The sequence below is a fragment of the Trematomus bernacchii genome, unplaced genomic scaffold (assembly GCF_902827165.1).
Source record: "Trematomus bernacchii unplaced genomic scaffold, fTreBer1.1, whole genome shotgun sequence".
NCBI lineage: Eukaryota > Metazoa > Chordata > Actinopteri > Perciformes > Nototheniidae > Trematomus > Trematomus bernacchii.
Genome location: NW_022987518.1, coordinates 22,032 through 42,478, shown reverse-complemented (window position 1 = coordinate 42,478; position 20,447 = coordinate 22,032). Strand labels below are relative to the sequence as shown.

Genomic DNA, 20,447 nt, shown 5'->3' with positions numbered 1-20,447 from the left:
CATGTAGAGCTAATGTTGTATCGAGGGAAGTGTGTGTTTATTTCTGTACTGCCTCTTCATTCACACAGAACATATGTGATCATTCCCACATGGAGAGCTCTTAAACGTATGTGTTTCTACAGAGAAACCCTTCAGGTTGTTACAGTCAAGGGCACTCTATGGTAGCACTGTTTTTTTGTTTTTGTCCATCTCTCTTTCGAGGTATTTCCAGGTTCAAAGAGCTCTTTTTATATTTATTTTTGATTCCCGTGATTCAGTAAGGGCCCTTCTTTAACCTTATTTAGATTATTGCCTTTTTTGCATTTGATAGCTACACAAAAATAACTGATTGCAATATTTCCATCTAGTAAAATGCAATGGGGGATATGATTTACACAATTAGAGAGACATAACCCTTTTGCATCATAATTGTCAAATTGTCCAAACAACTATAATTTTAACATAGTATATAAAATAAGTCTAATAACCCACTGGTGAATTAAAAAACTGCGGTTTCTAACAAGTGTCTAAATGAGATGACTAAACGCCATCACGCTGGATGACGTGAAGTCATGTGACCGTGCTGTAGTTCCTTTATAGCCCAACATTAGCCACCTTTAGCTTAGCAGTGGTAACGTGAAGTCATGTGACCGTGCTGTAGTTCCTTTATAGCTCAACATTAGCCACCTTTAGCTTAGCGGTGGTGACGTGAAGTCATGTGACCGTGCTGTAGTTCCTTTATAGCCCAACATTAGCCACCTTTAGCTTAGCGGTGGTGACGTGAAGTCATGTGACCGTGCTGTAGTTCCTTTATAGCCCAACATTAGCCACCTTTAGCTTAGCGGTGGTGACGTGAAGTCATGTGACCATGCTCTAGTTCCTCTATAGCCCAACATTAGCCACCTTTAGCTCAGCAGTGGTGACGTGAAGTCATGTGACCGTGCTGTAGTTCCTTTATAGCCCAACATTAGCCACCTTTAGCTTAGCGGTGGTGACGTGAAGTCATGTGACCGTGCTGTAGTTCCTTTATAGCCCAACATTAGCCTCCTTTAGCTTAGCAGTAGTGACGTGAAGTCATGTGACCGTGCTGTAGTTCCTTTATAGCCCAACATTAGCCTCCTTTAGCTTAGCAGTAGTGACGTGAAGTCATGCGACCGTGCTGTAGTTCCTTTATAGCCCAAAATTAGCCACCTTTAGCTTAGCGGTGGTGACGTGAAGTCATGTGACCGTGCTGTAGTTCCTTTATAGCCCAACATTAGCCACCTTTAGCTTAGCGGTGGTGACGTGAAGTCATGCGACCGTGCTGTAGTTCCTTTATAGCCCAACATTAGCCTCCTTTAGCTTAGCAGTAGTGACGTGAAGTCATGTGACCATGTTGTAGTTCCTCCGCACTCTATATACAGATGTTGTTTTGTACAGAAAACTAAAACTAAAATTGAATTGACAGTACAGCTCTTTGTTGGAAAGAAACATAATCAATAATTTTAGGTTTATTTGAATCAATTTTTATATATTTTTTTGTAATCTGGGAATTCTCAGAGTTGTAACAGAGCTTCAGAAACAAGCTAGAAAAGAGGCGGTATAAAAAAAGTCAGCAAACCCTTTTCCACAATAGAGAAATATAGATACTGTATAGATAGATCAATGCTTTCTTTGTGGGTTATTCAACAATATTTCAAAAAGGAAAACAGCGTCTGGATTTATGGTGAAGAAGGGAGGAAGAAAGAGACGGAAAGAGAGACAAACGAGGGAGGGAAGCAGGGATTATCCAGCTCCATGAAGGAGAGACGATGATGGATGAGAGGAAGAGAGGGATGATGGGAGGAAGGGACTCTGATGAGCGAGATATTACGATGACAAATAGAGGCGTGGAGACAAGTGCAAGGGAAGGAGAAGGATAGAGATAAAGTGTGCGTGGGACGGGGAATAGAAGATCAGATCAGAGGAAAGGGCGAGGAGATGCAACCATTGTACTCGTGTTTCTTCACATTGATAATATGAAGGTGGATTGACAAGCAATGCTATTTTAACAGTCATTCTTACATTTTCTTTAATAAACTGCTGAGGCTTGTATCCAAATGCTGCTTCCCCTCGGAGCTCAGGTTTAAGGATTTAGAATAAAATAATGGCAGTTTGTTTACATAAAATGTCATCTTGGGTTTAACCTGTGGGTGGAGATGCATTCATAATTTAACCACAGGGATTATTTCATACTAAAATAACTAGCCAGAAGCCCTCACAGCTAATCCCAGAGGAAACGTAATGAAATACTCCTCCTCCTGTGTTCTCCTAATCTGACAGAAAATAATAAAGGCTCACAGGTTTTCAAAAACACTTGCTTGTGTCTCAATTCGGAAACTTTCCTTAGTACAATGTTTTGTTGTACACTGTAAACACGTATGTAGTGTGTGTGTGTGTGTGTGTGTGTGTGTGTGTGTGTGTGTGTGTGTGTGTGTGTGTGTGTGTGTGTGTGTGTGTGTGTGTGTGTGTGTGTGTGTGTTGAAAGCATCTGTTCAGTGAGACATAAAAGCGTTCTTGAACTAGTATTGAATGGCACAATATTTATTTGTAAAGTATTGACAGGACAATTACCACCATATATAAGTGTCAAGTTATTACATAAATCACCAGGCGCAGCGGTCCCAGGCTGAAATGGTGAAAACAACTTCCACTTTATTTGCTCGATAAATAAGGAAGCAATTCTCTCCTTTATTAAAGACAGTTTACCACAGAGCTCGCCTCAGGGATAATTCAATCTCCACACACACACACACACACACACACACACACACACACACACACACACACACACACACACACACACACACACACACACACACATACACACACACACACACACACACACACACACACACACACACATACACACACACACACACACACACACACACACACACTCAGAGGACGGTGTATGAGGGGAACAGTCAGTTAATGGGACACTAATGGAAATGATCCTCGCCTGGTTCCCACTGGCCACAGTTTAGAGCGGTTTACTACATTACCCACAACCCCTCTGGGAAAACACTGTATTAGCAGCCAAGGTAATGGCCATCAGCTCTCTCCTGCTTCCCTTTCTTTTGATTTGCTCACTTCTAATCTGGTTTGCACTCATTTCCTTCAGACTGCTGTTAATGAATTAAACAATTAAAGTAGCCTTTTATGTAAAACCAACATGTGTTATTCAATTTACCCAACACTTGATCAAATAGACAGTTTTATTCCAACTTACTAACGACTCTAATTTGTATTTCCTGCCGGGAACAATTGGGATCTTTTCATCATTTAATTACATCTCAAACTTTGGACAAAGAGCTGTTTAACAATGTCCTTTTATGTGCTGCTTCATCCCTGCTTTTATATTCTTTTGAGAGTAACTTCATTGCATTCGGATTATGGCAACTTTTACTACCATTATTACTTTTGATTCATTGTGATTAATTATAGGGTGTCCTGAGTGATTGTGCAGCTGCTGACTTCAAACAGACTGAATCATTGTGAGGAAAAGAGATGTTGGTTTGAGCTTCTCAAAGGAGATCAGCTTCTGTGATGTTTTATATCTGACTTCATATCCAGAGCAGTGCAATGTAGCTTTATTCACATCAAATTCACTTCATTTCAATGGCATTCTGCATGGGAAGTTAAAGGACTAAGTACAAGTGCTAAATCAAGAACATTTAATAAGAATGGTTCATGTTGAGGCAAGGCACGGCAAGGCAAGACAAGGCGAGGCAAGACAAGGTGAGGCACGGCAAGGCAAGACAAGGCAAGGCAAGGCAAGGTGAGGCAAGGCGAGGCAAGGCACGGTGAGGCAAGGCAAGGTGAGGCAAGGTGAGGCAAGGCAAGGCAAGACAAGGCAAGGCAAGGTGAGGCAAGGTGAGGCAAGGTGAGGCAAGGCAAGGCAAGACAAGGCAAGGCAAGGTGAGGCACGGAAAGGCAAGACAAGGCAAGGCAAGGCAAGGCGAGGCAAGGCGAGGCAAGACGAGGCAAGGCGAGGCAAGGCGAGGCGAGGCAAGGTGAGGTGAGGCAAGGCGAGGCAAGGCAAGGCGAGGCAAGGCGAGACAAGGCGAGGCAAGGCAAGGTGAGGCGAGACAAGGCGAGGCAAGAGAAGGTGAGGCAAGGAGAGGCAAGACAAGGCGAGGCAAGGCCAGGCAAGACAAAGCGAGGCGAGGCAAGGCAAGTTTATTTATATAGCACCTTTCAACACAAGGCAATTTGAGGCAACCTTTTTCGAATGTCAATCAATAGGAAACAACACTTTAGATTTTTAGAAATGTCCTATCAAATATTAAATCAAATGTCCAAACTAAGGTCAGCTTTTAATTCACCAAATGTCATGAAGGTGTTTATCTCATCTGTGTTTAAACTAAAAGGATGAGAGAGGAAGGGTATAACATATGTTTCTTAACAAAACACTTGTTTATCTGCCCAGTGATTCAAGTCTGTTGCAAAAATGTCATGTTCTCTGGGCAAAGCGACATCCTTTCATCAAGTTTCTTTAAAATCAGGTTACAACATATTTTTGAAATCCTACTGATAAACAGTGTTGAAAACATAACCTCCTCCAAGGCCATACCCTTTGTTCGAATGTTCACAAAAGGGGAGATAATTTGTGTATCTGCTCCAAAATGTAATTTCTTCGTCCTTGGCCCATGCTTCACATTTCCACCAACTTTCACGAGAATTGGGCTAGTGGTTTCTCTGTATACCTGCAGACAAAGAAACAAACTGAACCAAAGGAATAACCTCCTCGCTGGCTGTAATCATAGTGATGCTTCTCAGTGAATTTATTTTTAAAAATGTAATTTAGTTTCCTCTCCAATTCACCTTCAAATCCAAAGTTCACAACAAGAAGAAAATGTATTTTGGACCAAGAAAATATTCCCATTGATCCACCTTTTTTCCATCTTTTCTTTTTGCCGTTGTCTTTTATGAAATAAAAAAACGAATTATAACATATATTGAACTGTAACTTTTATAAGATTGTTAAATGTATTTAAATTAATGTTTAATGCGCTTACTTTGCACTATATCTTCTCATGCTTTGAATGTCTTGTGAAAATCTTTTAAAATCGCCTCATTGAAATCTGATATATGTATAAACGTCACTTTAGTTAATGGTTATACACAAATACACATAAATAAGCATCTGTACAAAATATGCACTCATGCAAAAAGACAATAATGTCTCATCTTAACACTTAATTTCCTCCTTTACACAAACTCTCTCATCCTCCCACTCCCTGCAGAGATGTAACACTACGCATTTCCATATAAGCCGCTGTATTATCATAATTAGCTAATCAATCTCTAATCTCCACGCTAATTGTGATCCCATGGCCCATTACTCTGGCTCTGATCTGTGTGAGGAAACTAAAGCTGGGGTTAAACTCCATCAGAGGAAGAGATGGAGGACTGATGCAGCGTTTAGCTGAGTAATCAGGGGTAAGTGGGCAGGCGGTCCTCAGTCCTCACCCCGGGGGGTAGTGCCAAATGTTGTAATGATTTCAAATATTGTTTTCTGAAGAAAAACAAGCAAAGGAAAAGCTTTTTAGGAACAAAAAGATTTAAACAGATTCATTATAATCTATGAATCGATCTATGATAACATCAATATGAAAATACTGAGTGCATTTATGTTTTCTGTGTGAAACTTATCTTTAAAAAGAGCTTAAGGCAGAAGCTGGGGGACTGCTATGCTCATTTTAGGTGTATATCAGTATGTAGTGTCTCTACTTTAAAGAGTCCTCTCCTGCTGATGTTCAGGTGTATATCAGTATGTAGTGTCTCTACTTTAAAGAGTCCTCTCCTGCTGATGTCCAGGTGTATATCAGTATGTAGTGTCTCTACTTTAAAGAGTCCTCTCCTGCTGATGTTCAGGTGTATATCAGTATGTAGTGTCTCTACTTTAAAGAGTCCTCTCCTGCTGATGTTCAGATGTATAACAGTATGTAGTGTCTCTACTTTAAAGAGTCCCCTCCTGCTGATGTTCAGGTGTATATCAGTATGTAGTGTCTCTACTTTAAAGAGTCCTATCCTACTGATGTTCAGGTGTATATCAGTATGTAGTGTCTCTACTTTAAAGAGTCCTCTCCTGCTGATGTTCAGGTGTATATCAGTATGTAGTGTCTCTACTTTAAAGAGTCCTCTCCTGCTGATGTTCAGGTGTATATCAGTATGTAGTGTCTCTACTTTAAAGAGTTCTCTCCTGCTGATGTTCAGGTGTATATCAGTATGTAGTGTCTCTACTTTAAAGAGTCCTCTCCTGCTGATGTCCAGGTGTATATCAGTATGTAGTGTCTCTACTTTAAAGAGTCCTCTCCTGCTGATGTTCAGGTGTATATCAGTATGTAGTGTCTCTACTTTAAAGAGTCCTCTCCTGCTGATGTTCAGGTGTATATCAGTATGTAGTGTCTCTACTTTAAAGAGTCCTCTCCTGCTGATATTCAGATGTATATCAGTATGTAGTGTCTCTACTTTAAAGAGTCCTCTCCTGCTGATGTTCAGGTGTATATCAGTATGTAGTGTCTCTACTTTAAAGAGTCCTCTCCTGCTGATGTTCAGGTGCATATCAGTATGTAGTGTCTCTACTTTAAAGAGTCCTCTCCTGCTGATGTTCAGGTGCATATCAGTATGTAGTGTCTCTACTTTAAAGAGTCCTCCCCTGCTGATGTTCAGGTGTATATCAGTATGTAGTGTCTCTACTTTAAAGAGTCCTCTCTTGCTGATGTTCAGGTGTATATCAGTATGTAGTGTCTCTAATTTAAAGAGTCCTCTCCTGCTGATGTTCAGGTGTTTATCAGTATGTAGTGTCTCTACTTTAAAGAGTCCTCCCCTGCTGATGTTCAGGTGTATATCAGTATGTAGTGTCTCTACTTTAAAGAGTCCTCTCCTGCTGATGTTCAGATGTATAACAGTATGTAGTGTCTCTACTTTAAAGAGTCCTCTCCTGCTGATGTTCAGGTGTATATCAGTATGTAGCGTCTCTACTTTAAAGAGTCCCCTCCTGCTGATGTTCAGGTGTATATCAGTATGTAGTGTCTCTACTTTAAAGAGTCCTATCCTACTGATGTTCAGGTGTATATCAGTATGTAGTGTCTCTACTTTAAAGAGTCCTCTCCTGCTGATGTTCAGGTGTATATCAGTAGGTAGTGTCTCTACTTTAAAGAGTCCTCTCCTGCTGACGTTCAGGTGTATATCAGTATGTAGTATCTCTACTTTAAAGAGTCCTCTCCTGCTGATGTTCAGGTGTATATCAGTATGTAGTGTCTCTACTTTAAAGAGTCCTCTCCTGCTGATGTTCAGGTGTATATTAGTATGTAGTGTCTCTACTTTAAAGAGTCCTCTCCTGCTGATGTTCAGGTGTATATCAGTATGTAGTGTCTCTACTTTAAAGAGTCCTCTCCTGCTGATGTTCAGGTGTATATCAGTATGTAGTGTCTCTCCTTTAAAGAGTCCTCTCCTGCTGATGTTCAGGTGTATATCAGTATGTAGTGTCTCTACTTTAAAGAGTCCTCTCCTGGTGAAATACAGTAAGTGTTTTCCTGTGTGTCTCCTCAGGTATGCGCATCCTGGTGAACCTGCTGCTGGACACGCTGCCCATGCTGGGGAACGTCCTCCTCCTCTGCTTCTTCGTCTTCTTCATCTTCGGCATCATCGGCGTGCAGCTGTGGGCGGGGCTTCTGAGGAACCGCTGCTACCCCGCGGAGAACTTCACTCTGTGAGTCCATCTGTGTTGTGTGTGTGGAAAAAAGAAAGCTGGAGGATCTGTGACTTGTTGGCCTGTTAGTTTGAATATGTATCTGTGATTGTGAGTCCTGTCTGCATTGTTTCTCTCTGTGTTTCCATCTTATTCTGTCGCTGTGTAACGCTGTAAATCACTGAAAAACTTCACCTACACACACTAGTCTGCTTTGGATATGGCGTGTGTGTTAAATGTTGTGATCATGGATGTTTCCGCTCGTTTCAGTTGTGTGATTGTGATGTGCTATATTTTTACATTACATTACATGTTACTTGTTAGACGCTTTTATCCAAAGCGACTTACATACTCAATACTGTGGGCAATCCCCACAGGAGCAATATGTGACATGTATGTAGTAACGTCTGTTGTTTGCATTTTATTGTTCTCTTTTATCCTTTCGCCTGTATCTACTTGTCTTTCATCCTTTCTTTATAACTAATGCTGTTAAAGTATTGTGATTTTAAGGGTCTCTATTATCAGCTGGAAATTAGCAATGTTGGCTAAAGCTGCCCCATTTACTGTTTTTTGTGACAGTTGATTAATGGGGACTGTCCACGACACTATAAACAAATAAATGTAACTAACTTAGTGAATTGGCGCCAGGGACACACACTCTGTATTTTTGGTTTGATCGGGACTTGAACCGTTGACCCTTCAGTTCCCAAGCCAAGTCCCTACAGACTGAGCTACTGCCGACCCTGATGGAACATTATAACGTATACATGCATTAAAATACACATGCCTTTATGTGTGTGTGTGTGTGTGTGTGTGTGTGTGTGTGTGTGTGTGTGTGTGTGTGTGTGTGTGTGTGTGTGTGTGTGTGTGTGTGTGTGTGTGTGTGTGTGTGTGTGTGTGTATGTGTCCAATAGAGTGGTGCAGCTTCAGATTGCAGTTTGGGTTTAAAATAATGATGTGTAAAGGTTAAGAAATGATTGTGGTTGGGGTTCAAAAGAGACAACGCTTAGATTGGAAACAGGATGTAAACAGAAGCCCAATGTCCAAGTCACTAAGTCCAAATGATCCCTTTTTGTTTGTATAACAGTTGCTTTTTTTAAACCAAAGGACTCCCCTGGAATAAGGGACTTTTTTAAATGTCCTACGTCAAAGCCCAGATCCCAAACTGTGCTATGGGAACAAAACATTTATGACTAAATGAAACCTAATCCGCCCCCTGTTGTCTCATCAGAGAACATGTGCTTTTAGGGTGCTATTCATGATCGTCTTAACTCTTCCTCTGTATCATGTTCTCATTATCGTTCACATTAGTAAAGTCATTGTGTATTTAGTGAATCACCCCCCGCTGACACACCGTCACATCTCATCCTCTTTTTCACCCAATTCCCTAAAACACACACTTTCAGGGATGCACATGTTTGAGTCACACACTCTTAAAACCCTAGATGGGGTTTGAAGGTGTAAGCTTTACAATGCTAATAATAGAAAAGTGGGTGTATTGTATTCAGGTGTATATCAGTATGTAGTGTCTCTACTTTAAAGAGTCCTCTCTTGCTGATGTTCAGGTGTATATCAGTATGTAGTGTCTCGACTTTAAAGAGTCCTCTCCTGCTGATGTTCAGGTGTGTATCAGTATGTAGTGTCTCTACTTTAAAGAGTCCTCTCCTGCTGATGTTCAGGTGTATATCAGTATGTAGTGTCTCTACTTTAAAGAGTCCTCTCCTGCTGATGTTCAGGTGTATATCAGTATGTAGTGTCTCTACTTTAAAGAGTCCTCTCCTGCTGATGTTCAGGTGTATATCAGTGTGTAGTGTCTCTACTTTAAAGAGTCCTCTCCTGATGATGTTCAGGTGTATATCAGTATGTAGTGTCTCTACTTTAAAGAGTCCTCTCCTGCTGATGTTCAGGTGTATATCAGTATGTAGTGTCTCTACTTTAAAGAGTCCTCTCCTGATGATGTTCAGGTGTATATCAGTATGTAGTGTCTCTACTTTAAAGAGTCCTCTCCTGCTGATGTTCAGGTGTATATCAGTATGTAGTGTCTCTACTTTAAAGAGTCCTCTCCTGCTGATGTTCAGGTGTATATCAGTATGTAGTGTCTCTACTTTAAAGAGTCCTCTCCTGCTGATGTTCAGGTGTATATCAGTGTGTAGTGTCTCTACTTTAAAGAGTCCTCTCCTGATGATGTTCAGGTGTATATCAGTATGTAGTGTCTCTACTTTAAAGAGTCCTCTCCTGCTGATGTTCAGGTGTATATCAGTATGTAGTGTCTCTACTTTAAAGAGGCCTCTCCTGCTGATGTTCAGGTGTATATCAGTATGTAGTGTCTCTACTTTAAAGAGTCCTCTCCGGCTGATGTTCAGGTGTATATCAGTATGTAGTGTCTCTACTTTAAAGAGTCCTCTCCGGCTGATGTTCAGGTGTATATCAGTATATCCTCTTTCCCTTTCTTTGGGGTGAAATCTTGTTTTTCTGCATGTGGGGGCGTTATTGTTGCCGTAGTATTGTGTGGCCTTTTCATGGACTAATGTTGTGTATCTCTGTGGCTGTGGGCTGTTTATTTTTGGTGGAAGTGTCAGAAATTCAATTACTCTTCTGTCATGTCGCTTCAGAATCAAAAGACTGCATACACTCTCTGTTTGTGCCGCTCAGTTGTTTGGGTGTTTTTGTGTTTGTGCACAGCAGCAGAAGCAACACCTGTCTATCAGATGTCAATATCCTTCAACTTCTAACCGTTAAATTGTGCATCTTTTGGAGATTTCACACAGCTGGTTTTGATTATATTCTCACACTCCACGAAGCGCACAGTTCCTTTTCAAGACGACTTCATAAATATAATGTGATGTGCAAGTAAGGCTTATTCCTTTTTACACCAAAACTGCAGTTCGAGAACTTTTAATCAAATCTCAAGAACATTTTAAATGACTAAGTCAGGTTTTGAAATAGTTTTATAAACTAAAAAATTACAGTTCTCTATAGATAACACCGTACCAGATTAAACTCTAAAATAAACGGATGAAAAGTCTACACCATGGAGTCTAAGCCTTCTTTATAAAGTCCTCTCTGCTTTAGGCTGCAGAACAAAGACTTTCCAAATTAGCTCAGACGAAGGAGAGTTCTCGATGTGCACACTAAGGTATTTATTAAGAACAGACCTTAATAATGGAAGTGTTACAAATGAATACTGGACTGCTGTCACCCATTGATGTCCAATCCAATCCAGTCTTGCCTGTATTTTATACATGTTCAATGTCTAGTGTAGATGGCATGCTCGTTCCAGACCAAGCTGTTCGAGAAATCCTCATCTGATCACCTCCTTACTTTATTGAGTCCTCTGCAAAACCCCTACCAAGCATAAAAGGAAGTCAATTACATGAAGTGATCTTTGGATAGGCAAGGGACAGTTCAATATTATCATAGGGGACTTAACTAGCAGCCTGCAACTTCCTTATCCTCAATGTAATTTGTTACGAACAATAGAGAAGATCAAGACAATCATTTAAGTGTTAGCAAGTTGTGTTGAAGCACTTGTTGGAACTTCCTTGAAGAAACTGCTCCATTGGGAAATACTGCACATCCCCCATACAGTAAATGATGAATTGCATGTTTGCTTAAAGATTAATTGAGCACGTTGCATAACATGCTGTGCAGTCAATAGACGATTCCAGGTCATAGTACTGTACGCTATCTTAGCAATTAACTTGAATCAATTACTTGGAAGTGCACTAATCAAACACGGTTCCCACTTCCCTATAATATGTGCTTTCTAGGAATATTCCTCTGAATTCACACTCCAGGAAACCAGTGTTACTACACCTTCACACCTCAGATAACTGATGAGATGAGACAGGAAGAGATGAGTAAGAATAACAAGGGTTTCCATTGATGTTGTTGTTTTGATCGCATCTCAGTTTGATTGTTATCGTCTCACCTGAGCATCCAAGATTGTTTTTTATTGTGCCGAGGATTTGTTCAGTTGTATGTAGAAACAAAAACAAAAGTGATTTCTGATCTTGAACGTCAGTATAATGAATAATGACGACTCTATCCATGGACTCAGGATCAGGAGCTGGATCAGTTCTTGTTTGTTTCCAAATATCTCTATAATTAAGAGTACAGCTAATAGTGAAAACACAGAGCTCAGACAATAACTGGGATTGGGTCGATTGGAGAGCGGCCAAGCATTTGATTAGTCCAGTTCACACGGCCGAGCCCAGAGAGGAAATAATGATCTGATGAGAGGCTTTTCCATGGCAACCAATTCAGAGATGAGAGGGATGTAATTACGGGATGCCCTGACCCACCTGAGATAATTAATTCCTGTCGTCCAATGTTGTAAAAACATGCACACAAGCTTGTTTTTTACCACAAAGCTGATGTGTGACACTTGTAAATCTGACCCCATAGGCTCTCCATGATCAAAAAGCTGGAGTTAAACATCCCAAACCTGTAGTGCTGTCAGGAGTCCAACGTCTGCTCAGGTGTGAAATGACTGCTTTCTGTCTGACACTCTCTGCTGGGGAGCGTAATCACCTCGTTGTACAGGAAACACACAGCCGATCTGATAATGAGCTGAGCTGTGAAATCTGCTGCTGCTGGTTCGGGCTCGGTCGGGTGCAGAGGGGGGGTTAGTGGATGGGTTTTGGGAGGTAAAAAGTGTCGAATAAGTGGGTGGACACTCATGAGACAATGGCAGAAGTCACATGGGTTACATAGCCCCTAATAGTTTGCAAAGGATGGTAGGACTCTGATTTCACTAACTTGTCCTCTTATTTACAATTGAAAACTGATCGCTGTACTGTGTAGTTTAAATTATAACTGTAGCATATATTGTTACACAGCTTTATTGAATACTCTATTCTGATTGGTCAATTTCATGGACATTTCAGAGGTCGTTTATTTCTGTTAACAGACCGTTGGAAAGAAGAACAGACACTCTGTCTTCTAACGTCTTTACTTCTCTTGTTCTTCTTTTCTTGTCTTAACTGGGGACAGTTACAAAACTAACGCTTGTTTCTGTGGATTGATATGACTGCACATAGTTCCTTGATCCTCCTTAGCAACGGTCTGTTCTCCATAGCCACAGTCTGTTATCCTTAGCAACGGTCTGTTCTCGGAAATGAACAACCTCTGGAATTATCCAAACCAATCAGCATCAAATAATCCTCTAGGCTTAGGAATAAAGATACTTAATATATACTTTTCTTGTGACGACTTTGGTCATTTACTTTAAAACTATTGTTTTTATTATGGTTATATAATAATGTTTAAAGTGTTGCTATATTGCTGTTTGAATGCCAAAGGAATACACTTGCGTACCTCTCTGTGTGGTGCAAACAGGAGAGCAAACTTACTTTAATATACAACAAGAAATATTAGTTTAAAAACCTGAATGGACTGACCGAACCAAAACATTAACATGGGTGGCATCTCTAACTTTGTTGTAATTAAAGTCAAATCAAAATGCTTTTCTTTGACATTTGGGTCGAGTTCATAAGGTGATCAAACGGGTAAAAGATGAGAAAATAGAGACCTGGCCAGAATGATCCAGAACCAATCTTATCTGACATAAAAAAAAGTTGTGTCTCTCCTCACGTCAGCGGGCTTGATAATAGGTTTTATTCAGAGAGCACAATGCAGAGAAACAGAGCCGTAGACGCAGTGAGAGACAGGGAAGTACTCACAGCTTCTCTCAAATACGAGGTCAGGTGTAATTGCTAGCTAACGTCTGCGATCATCTGGATCCTTTTCTCCGCTCTGCCCTTTAAATAGCAGCCTCTCGGAATAGAGAGCGATCACACAGCTCTTCTCCGTCTTCAGAGCCTCTTTTTTATAAAGGCAATGAAAACAAACCCTTCTGCTGAGACTCACATATTGCTCTTGTTTGTATTCATGCCTTCTGCCTGCCTTCTCTACAACAATTATTGATTTCATTTTGATTGTTGTGCTTCCTTTTATTTGTCTTGTCTGATGTGTTTTTCCTACCCTTACCATTTCTAAATTTGGCATTTCACATCAATCCCCCCTTTAGAACGTATATTTCTTTATTTCCATCATGTTGTTTTTTTCTTTAGTCCTGACTTTTATTTGATCCTAAAGTGTCTTTCTCTAATGTTCCCCTCTCTTCCTCCTCTTGTATCTTCATCTTTCAACTTTAAATAGGACACATTCTGCTAGTTTTCAGCTTCATATCAGTATGTAGTGTCTCTACTTTAAAGAGTCCTCTCCTGCTGATGTTCAGGTGCATATCAGTATGTAGTGTCTCTACTTTAAAGAGTCCTCTCCTGCTGATGCTCAGGTGTATATCAGTATGTAGTGTCTCTACTTTAAAGAGTCCTCTCCTGCTGATGTTCAGGTGTATATCAGTATGTAGTGTCTCTACTTTAAAGAGTCCTCTCCTGCTGATGTTCAGGTGTATATCAGTATGTAGTGTCTCTACTTTAAAGAGTCCTCTCCTGCTGATGTTCAGGTGCATATCAGTATGTAGTGTCTCTACTTTAAAGAGTCCTCTCCTGCTGATGTTCAGGTGTATATCAGTATGGAGTGTCTCTACTTTAAATAGTCCTCTCCAGCTGATGCTCAGGTGTATATCAGTATGTAGTGTCTCTACTTTAAAGAGTCCTCTCCTGCTGATGTTCAGGTGTATATCAGTATGTAGTGTCTCTACTTTAAAGAGTCCTCTCCTGCTGATGTTCAGGTGTATATCAGTATGTAGTGTCTCTACTTTAAAGAGTCCTCTCCTGCTGATATTCAGGTGTATATCAGTATGTAGTGTCTCTACTTTAAAGAGTCCTCTCCTGCTGATGGTCAGGTGTATATCAGTATGTAGTGTCTCTACTTTAAAGAGTCCTCTCCTGCTGATGTTCAGGTGTATATCAGTATGTAGTGTCTCTACTTTAAAGAGTCCTCTCCTGCTGATGTTCAGGTGTATATCAGTATGTAATGTCTCTACTTTAAAGAGTCCTCTCCTGCTGATGTTCAGGTGTATATCAGTATGTAGTGTCTCTACTTTAAAGAGTCCTCTCCTGCTGATGTTCAGGTGTATATCAGTATGTAGTGTCTCTACTTTAAAGAGTCCTCTCCTGCTGATGTTCAGGTGTATATCAGTATGTAGTGTCTCTACTTTAAAGAGTCCTCTCCTGCTGATGTTCAGGTGTATATCAGTATGTAATGTCTCTACTTTAAAGAGTCCTCTCCTGCTGATGTTCAGGTGTATATCAGTATGTAGTGTCTCTACTTTAAAGAGTCCTCTCCTGCTGATGTTCAGGTGTATATCAGTATGTAGTGTCTCTACTTTAAAGAGTCCTCTCCTGCTGATGTTCAGGTGTATATCAGTATGTAGTGTCTCTACTTTAAAGAGTCCTCTCCTGCTGATGTTCAGGTGTATATCAGTATGTAGTGTCTCTACTTTAAAGAGTCCTCTCCTGCTGATGTTCAGGTGTATATCAGTATGTAGTGTCTCTACTTTAAAGAGTCCTCTCCTGCTGATGTTCAGGTGTATATCAGTATGTAGTGTCTCTACTTTAAAGAGTCCTCTCCTGCTGATGTTCAGGTGTATATCAGTATGTAGTGTCTCTACTTTAAAGAGTCCTCTCCTGCTGATGTTCAGGTGTATATCAGGATGTAGTGTCTCTACTTTAAAGAGTCTGTTATTTGCACTTCAACACCTTTGGAAAATACCACTGGTCTACATTTCTGTTATTTGCCGCTATGAGAGCTAATAAACAAATGTCAGTAGTACGAACATGTTCACAGAAATACAAGCACAACACACTGAACACCTAGTTAGTTTTATTATATTATTTTCATCCTTTAATTTGATCAACAGTTTGCTTTACTAAGGCTGTTTGTAGAAGAAGAAAAAGGGGTAGAAAATAAGTAGATGCCACATTAGATTTGCTTCACTGAGCATCCAACAAGACAGCTGTCTCTGAGTGACGGTGACATGCAGTATATGTGTAGCATAAAGCCAACAATGGCAGACACAGCACCAAAGACACAGGCAATGGTTTATGTAGCAAACCCCATCAGACATGTGTCATGGTATCTAAATAAAGCTTTATTATTATTATCATGGTTAACACACCACATCACCACCTGTCTGCCTCTCTGTGTCCCCGCTGTCAATTTCTTCCAATTCTACCATTACAAACATAATCATCCCTCTCAGTCCTCTCATCCACTCATGTCTCTGACTGCATCATTATATTTTCTGCTTTCAGTTTTGATCTCACGCCACACAAATGTTCAGCCATGAAGGACAAGTGGCTTTATTCTGCGTGAAATTTCCAAAGAAAAATAGCATTAATGCCCACACACATTGCATAACTTTATTTATGGCCTCTCTGCACTAGCCATGCTTAAAATGTGATTTCAGTATTTTACTGATTGAGGATTAAATAAGTGACACATTGGATGCAGACAAGATGCATTGCCAATCAATATTAGATTATGAAACACAACAACTGCCTTCTGTTTCTCACTTCAGGATGAACCTTGTTCTTTTTGTGGACCTTTCTAATTCATGTATTACAGTTACTCCATTGTTGTTTTTAAAGCAATTTAAAAAAGCAAACTTTAGTTACGTTCTGTATTCTACTAACCTCTTACTTAAAGGGGACCTATCATGCAAAATGCACTTTTGTACGTCTTTTCTACATGAATATGTGTCCCCGGTGTTCCAGGGAACTCACCAAGTGTCAGAAAACACAACCCTCTCTATTTTCCTCCATACCCAAATCTCTAAAAAAGGGGCTGCAACGGATCTGATAAAAACTGATCCAGATTTGAACACTGTCCTGACGTCAGGACGGTGGCGCTACGGCTATTGGGCCAACTCCACCAATCAGGAGGAGACAGCCACGGTCATTGCCGTTCGAAAGCGCTGGAGACGCTGTAGTACATATGCCAGGCCTGTAGATGGTGCTGTTCTCACAGAATCTGCCCTTGCTAAAACAGATCTAAAAATGGTCAAATTGAGCAAAATGAGGCATGGCTAAAATGCATGATCTGTTTGGTATTTTGAAAAAAAAAAGTATAAATATGCCTTATATAGGTATGGTCCTACACTATATTATTCAAATATAGCATGATAGGTCCACTTTAAGGAGGAACCTTATTCTTTTTGTTCACCCTTCTAATTAGTTTCTTACAGTTACTTGATTGTTGTTTTTAAAGCAATATATTAAAGCTACAGACCCAGAATCAGCACTTCTCTAACAGGGCTGAAATAGGGGGGTATGAGGCATGGCTATAAATGCGTGATCTGTTTGGTATTTTGAGCAAAACACTTCATAGACATATTTTTTATATATCTGAGACCTATAATATATGCCTACAAATAGTATAATAGGAGACCTTTAAAATGGATATAATCAAAACCACTATTGTGATAATTGTTTTACCCTCAGCTAATTAATTCAGCCGCAGAGGTTGAGTCAAATGATGATGCTTTCAAGCTCTGTTCACAAAAAACTGCCTTTTGTTTCTCACTCCAGGATGAACCTTCTTCATTTGGGAGACCCTTCCTATTTACCTAGTTGAATTAATTTCTTACAGTTACTTCATTGTTGTTTTTAAAGCAATATAAAAAACAACTTTAGTTCTGTACTGTACTGTACTCACCTCTTTCTCTCCCCCCCCCCCAGCCCCAGGGGCATCAGCCTCCCCCGGCCCTACTACAGTGCCGATGAGGATGACGAGCGGCCCTTCATCTGCTCGCTGCCCATTGATAACGGCATCATGTCCTGCTCAGACGTCCCGGCGCGACGTGAGGGCGGACGGACGTGCTGCCTGGATAAAGACGACGCTCTGTACCGCCAGTCGCTGGGCCTCAGCCCCGAGCCGCTGGCCAATGGGAGCGTCAGCGTGGGCGGGCTCTGTGTGAACTGGAACCAGTACTACACCCGCTGCCACACGGGGCTCAGCAACCCTCACAAAGGAGCCATCAACTTCGACAACATTGCCTTCGCCTGGATCGTCATCTTTCAGGTGAGAGATTCGTTTTTTGGTAACACTTTAGATTAAGGTACACATACTCACCATCAACTAGTTGTTCATTCACAAATTTGAGTCAAAATACTAGCTTGTTGGTTATGAACAAGACTTCACTTTAAAATAGGGAACATATTGTGAGTTAGAAAAACCACATTTTGAGTTATTTTGACACAATTAACACTTGTACACTTGGGCAATAGCAAGTACACACATGTTCCCAAACTGTTCCTTTAACAGGAGTATTTCACCCAAGGCATTTTGTGGATTCACTTATTGTTTAGTCACTGTTCACCTTTCCTCTCGACTGCAGGTGATCACTCTGGAGGGCTGGGTGGAGATCATGTACTATGTGATGGATGCTCACTCCTTCTACAACTTCATCTACTTCATCCTGCTGATTATTGTAAGTCACACTCGTAAACTGAAACACAAAGTAGGGCTTGGTTTGTGCAGCCAGGCGACTCGCTTACTTCTAGATTTCCTGATTGTGTTGCCATGCCACTGATGACTGCAATGCAAAGACACACACACACACACACACACACACACACACACACACACACACACACACACACACACACACACACACACACACACACACACACACACACACACACACACACACACACACACACACACACACTGAGCTAAAAGCCCTGCAGAATCCTCCTTTTGTTCTGTGAACACTTTTTAATTCCAATCCTTTTGCTACTGTTTCCGTATATCCGGTGTTCATACTGTGTGTTCCCCTATGTATATGTCATTCTCAGTCTGTCAGAGAGGTGTGTGTGTGTGTGTGTGTGTGTGTGTGTGTGTGTGTGTGTGTGTGTGTGTGTGTGTGTGTGTGTGTGTGTGTGTGTGTGTGTGTGTGTGTGTGTGTGTGTGTGTGTGTGTGTGTGTGTGTGATCATAATGCAGCGTGACTGCCAGTCCCGGTTACTTTCTCAACCCGGGGGCTGCCGTGTCTTTTTATTACACTTTTAATTGCCTGCCTTCAGATTCAGACACAAGCTCAGTCTCCCCTCTCTCCTCACCCCTTTATTTCTTCTTCCATTACCCTCCAAATCCGTCACTCATCTTTCCTTGCCACCCTATCTTCCTTATCATTTCCTGCCATCTATCAATCCTTGCTAACGTGCCCTTCCTTCCCTTCGTCCTTCACCCCTCTCTGCCTCACTCTCTTTCCTTTTATGCCTCACTCTCTTTCCTTTTATCTCCCCCACCTCCAGACTCCCTTCATTAATACTCTTCCTACCTGCATTTCATCTCCCCTCTCTCGCTGAGCATTAATCATGCATCTGTCACTCTACTCATTATTCTCAGTCACGCGGAAACATTTGCAAACAGGCACACCAACACCAATCCAGTTTTCAATACACATTAAAGCTGTGAGTGTTCCTATTGGAGCCCATGTTAAATGATGTTTTGACCTATCTCAGGCTGTGCCGTCATAAATCATCTCCTCTCCACAGAAGCCATCACTCTCTAGCCCTGAGCTAAAGTATATTCAATTCAAATGTTATTCAAACCACTTGATTTGTCCCTGGGGGGCGGTTTGCAGAGGCATGTAGAGAGGAACAGTAACACAGTATAGAACATACCGGGAAAAGTAGGACAAATACAAGTTAAATACACTGCAGGGATAGGCTGTACAACACACTGTAATTGCAAGATTTCAACTCCATACCAACCAATCCATAATCCCTGCTATGCCTTATATGTTGGGGGTGATGTCTAGAAAGACCCTTTTTAAGATATACAAGAATGATTTATTGTCAGATCAAGTCTGAAATGTTCCTTACTTCACAGCAGCTCCATTTGCAACCTCTAAGGCGGTGTTTACACAAGAACGAAACCGGTTGTATCTGCTACTTTTCTCTCGCGTATAGCCCGTTCGTTCACACGAGGCCTTAACGGAACCACGGAAACGGACCCCGCAAACGATAACGGGTCCCAAGGTGGATACATCTGCTAACAGAACGCTCTGGGGGGGCCAAACGGCTCCGTGTGTACGCCCTATACGATCATTTCCTGATAACAATGAAGCCATAGCCCCACCTCTCCCCACCTCTGCTGCTCACTGCTGTAGCATGGTCAGTAGCAGTAGTAGTAGTAGTAGCAGTAGTGCTACTGCTACTACTACTGCTACTACTACTACTACTACTACTGACCATGCTACAGATGTTAGTGCAAAATCTACAGCTCCTCTACCACAACCATCAGCAACAAGTGGACATGGAGAATTACATGTTGCTAAATCTACCGCGGGGCATAAACAGAAGGGCAACCATGGCAACCGTGCTCGGGGGTCTTCTTCGCTGCTTTTGGTGTATTTTGTGGCAGAAGTACAGCGCCACTTACAGGCCCGGCATATGTACTACAGCGTCTCCAGCGGTCTCATGTGAACGGACACGTTAAATGAGCCGAATGCGTGTGAACGGAAGACTTTTTTGATAACGAATTTGGTCCGTTTGCGCTCCCGTGTGGGTCTAAGAAGGACTTATATTAAGACACAAGAGCCGCGTTCACACCGCAGTCCTTTTCCCATTTTAGTTCCGATATAGTTCCGAAATGTTGCGTTCACACTAAAAAGAGCCAGAACTAAAATTAGTTGAGAACCTTTTTACCCCCTTTTCCGTCCCTGCTAGAGAGCAGGTACTTTCGTGGGAGAAAAAGGTTCCTATGTCTGGCGATTTACTCTGAAGGCTTCAGTAGAAGCTGCTGGGAGTCCCAGCAGCTTCTACTGAAGCCAGTCC

General features: G+C 41.3%; 1 pseudogene; it reads left to right on the top strand.

Moving 5' to 3' along the window:
• Positions 1–20,447, top strand: part of LOC117471605 — a 195,317-nt pseudogene that overhangs the window by 154,551 nt on the left and 20,319 nt on the right.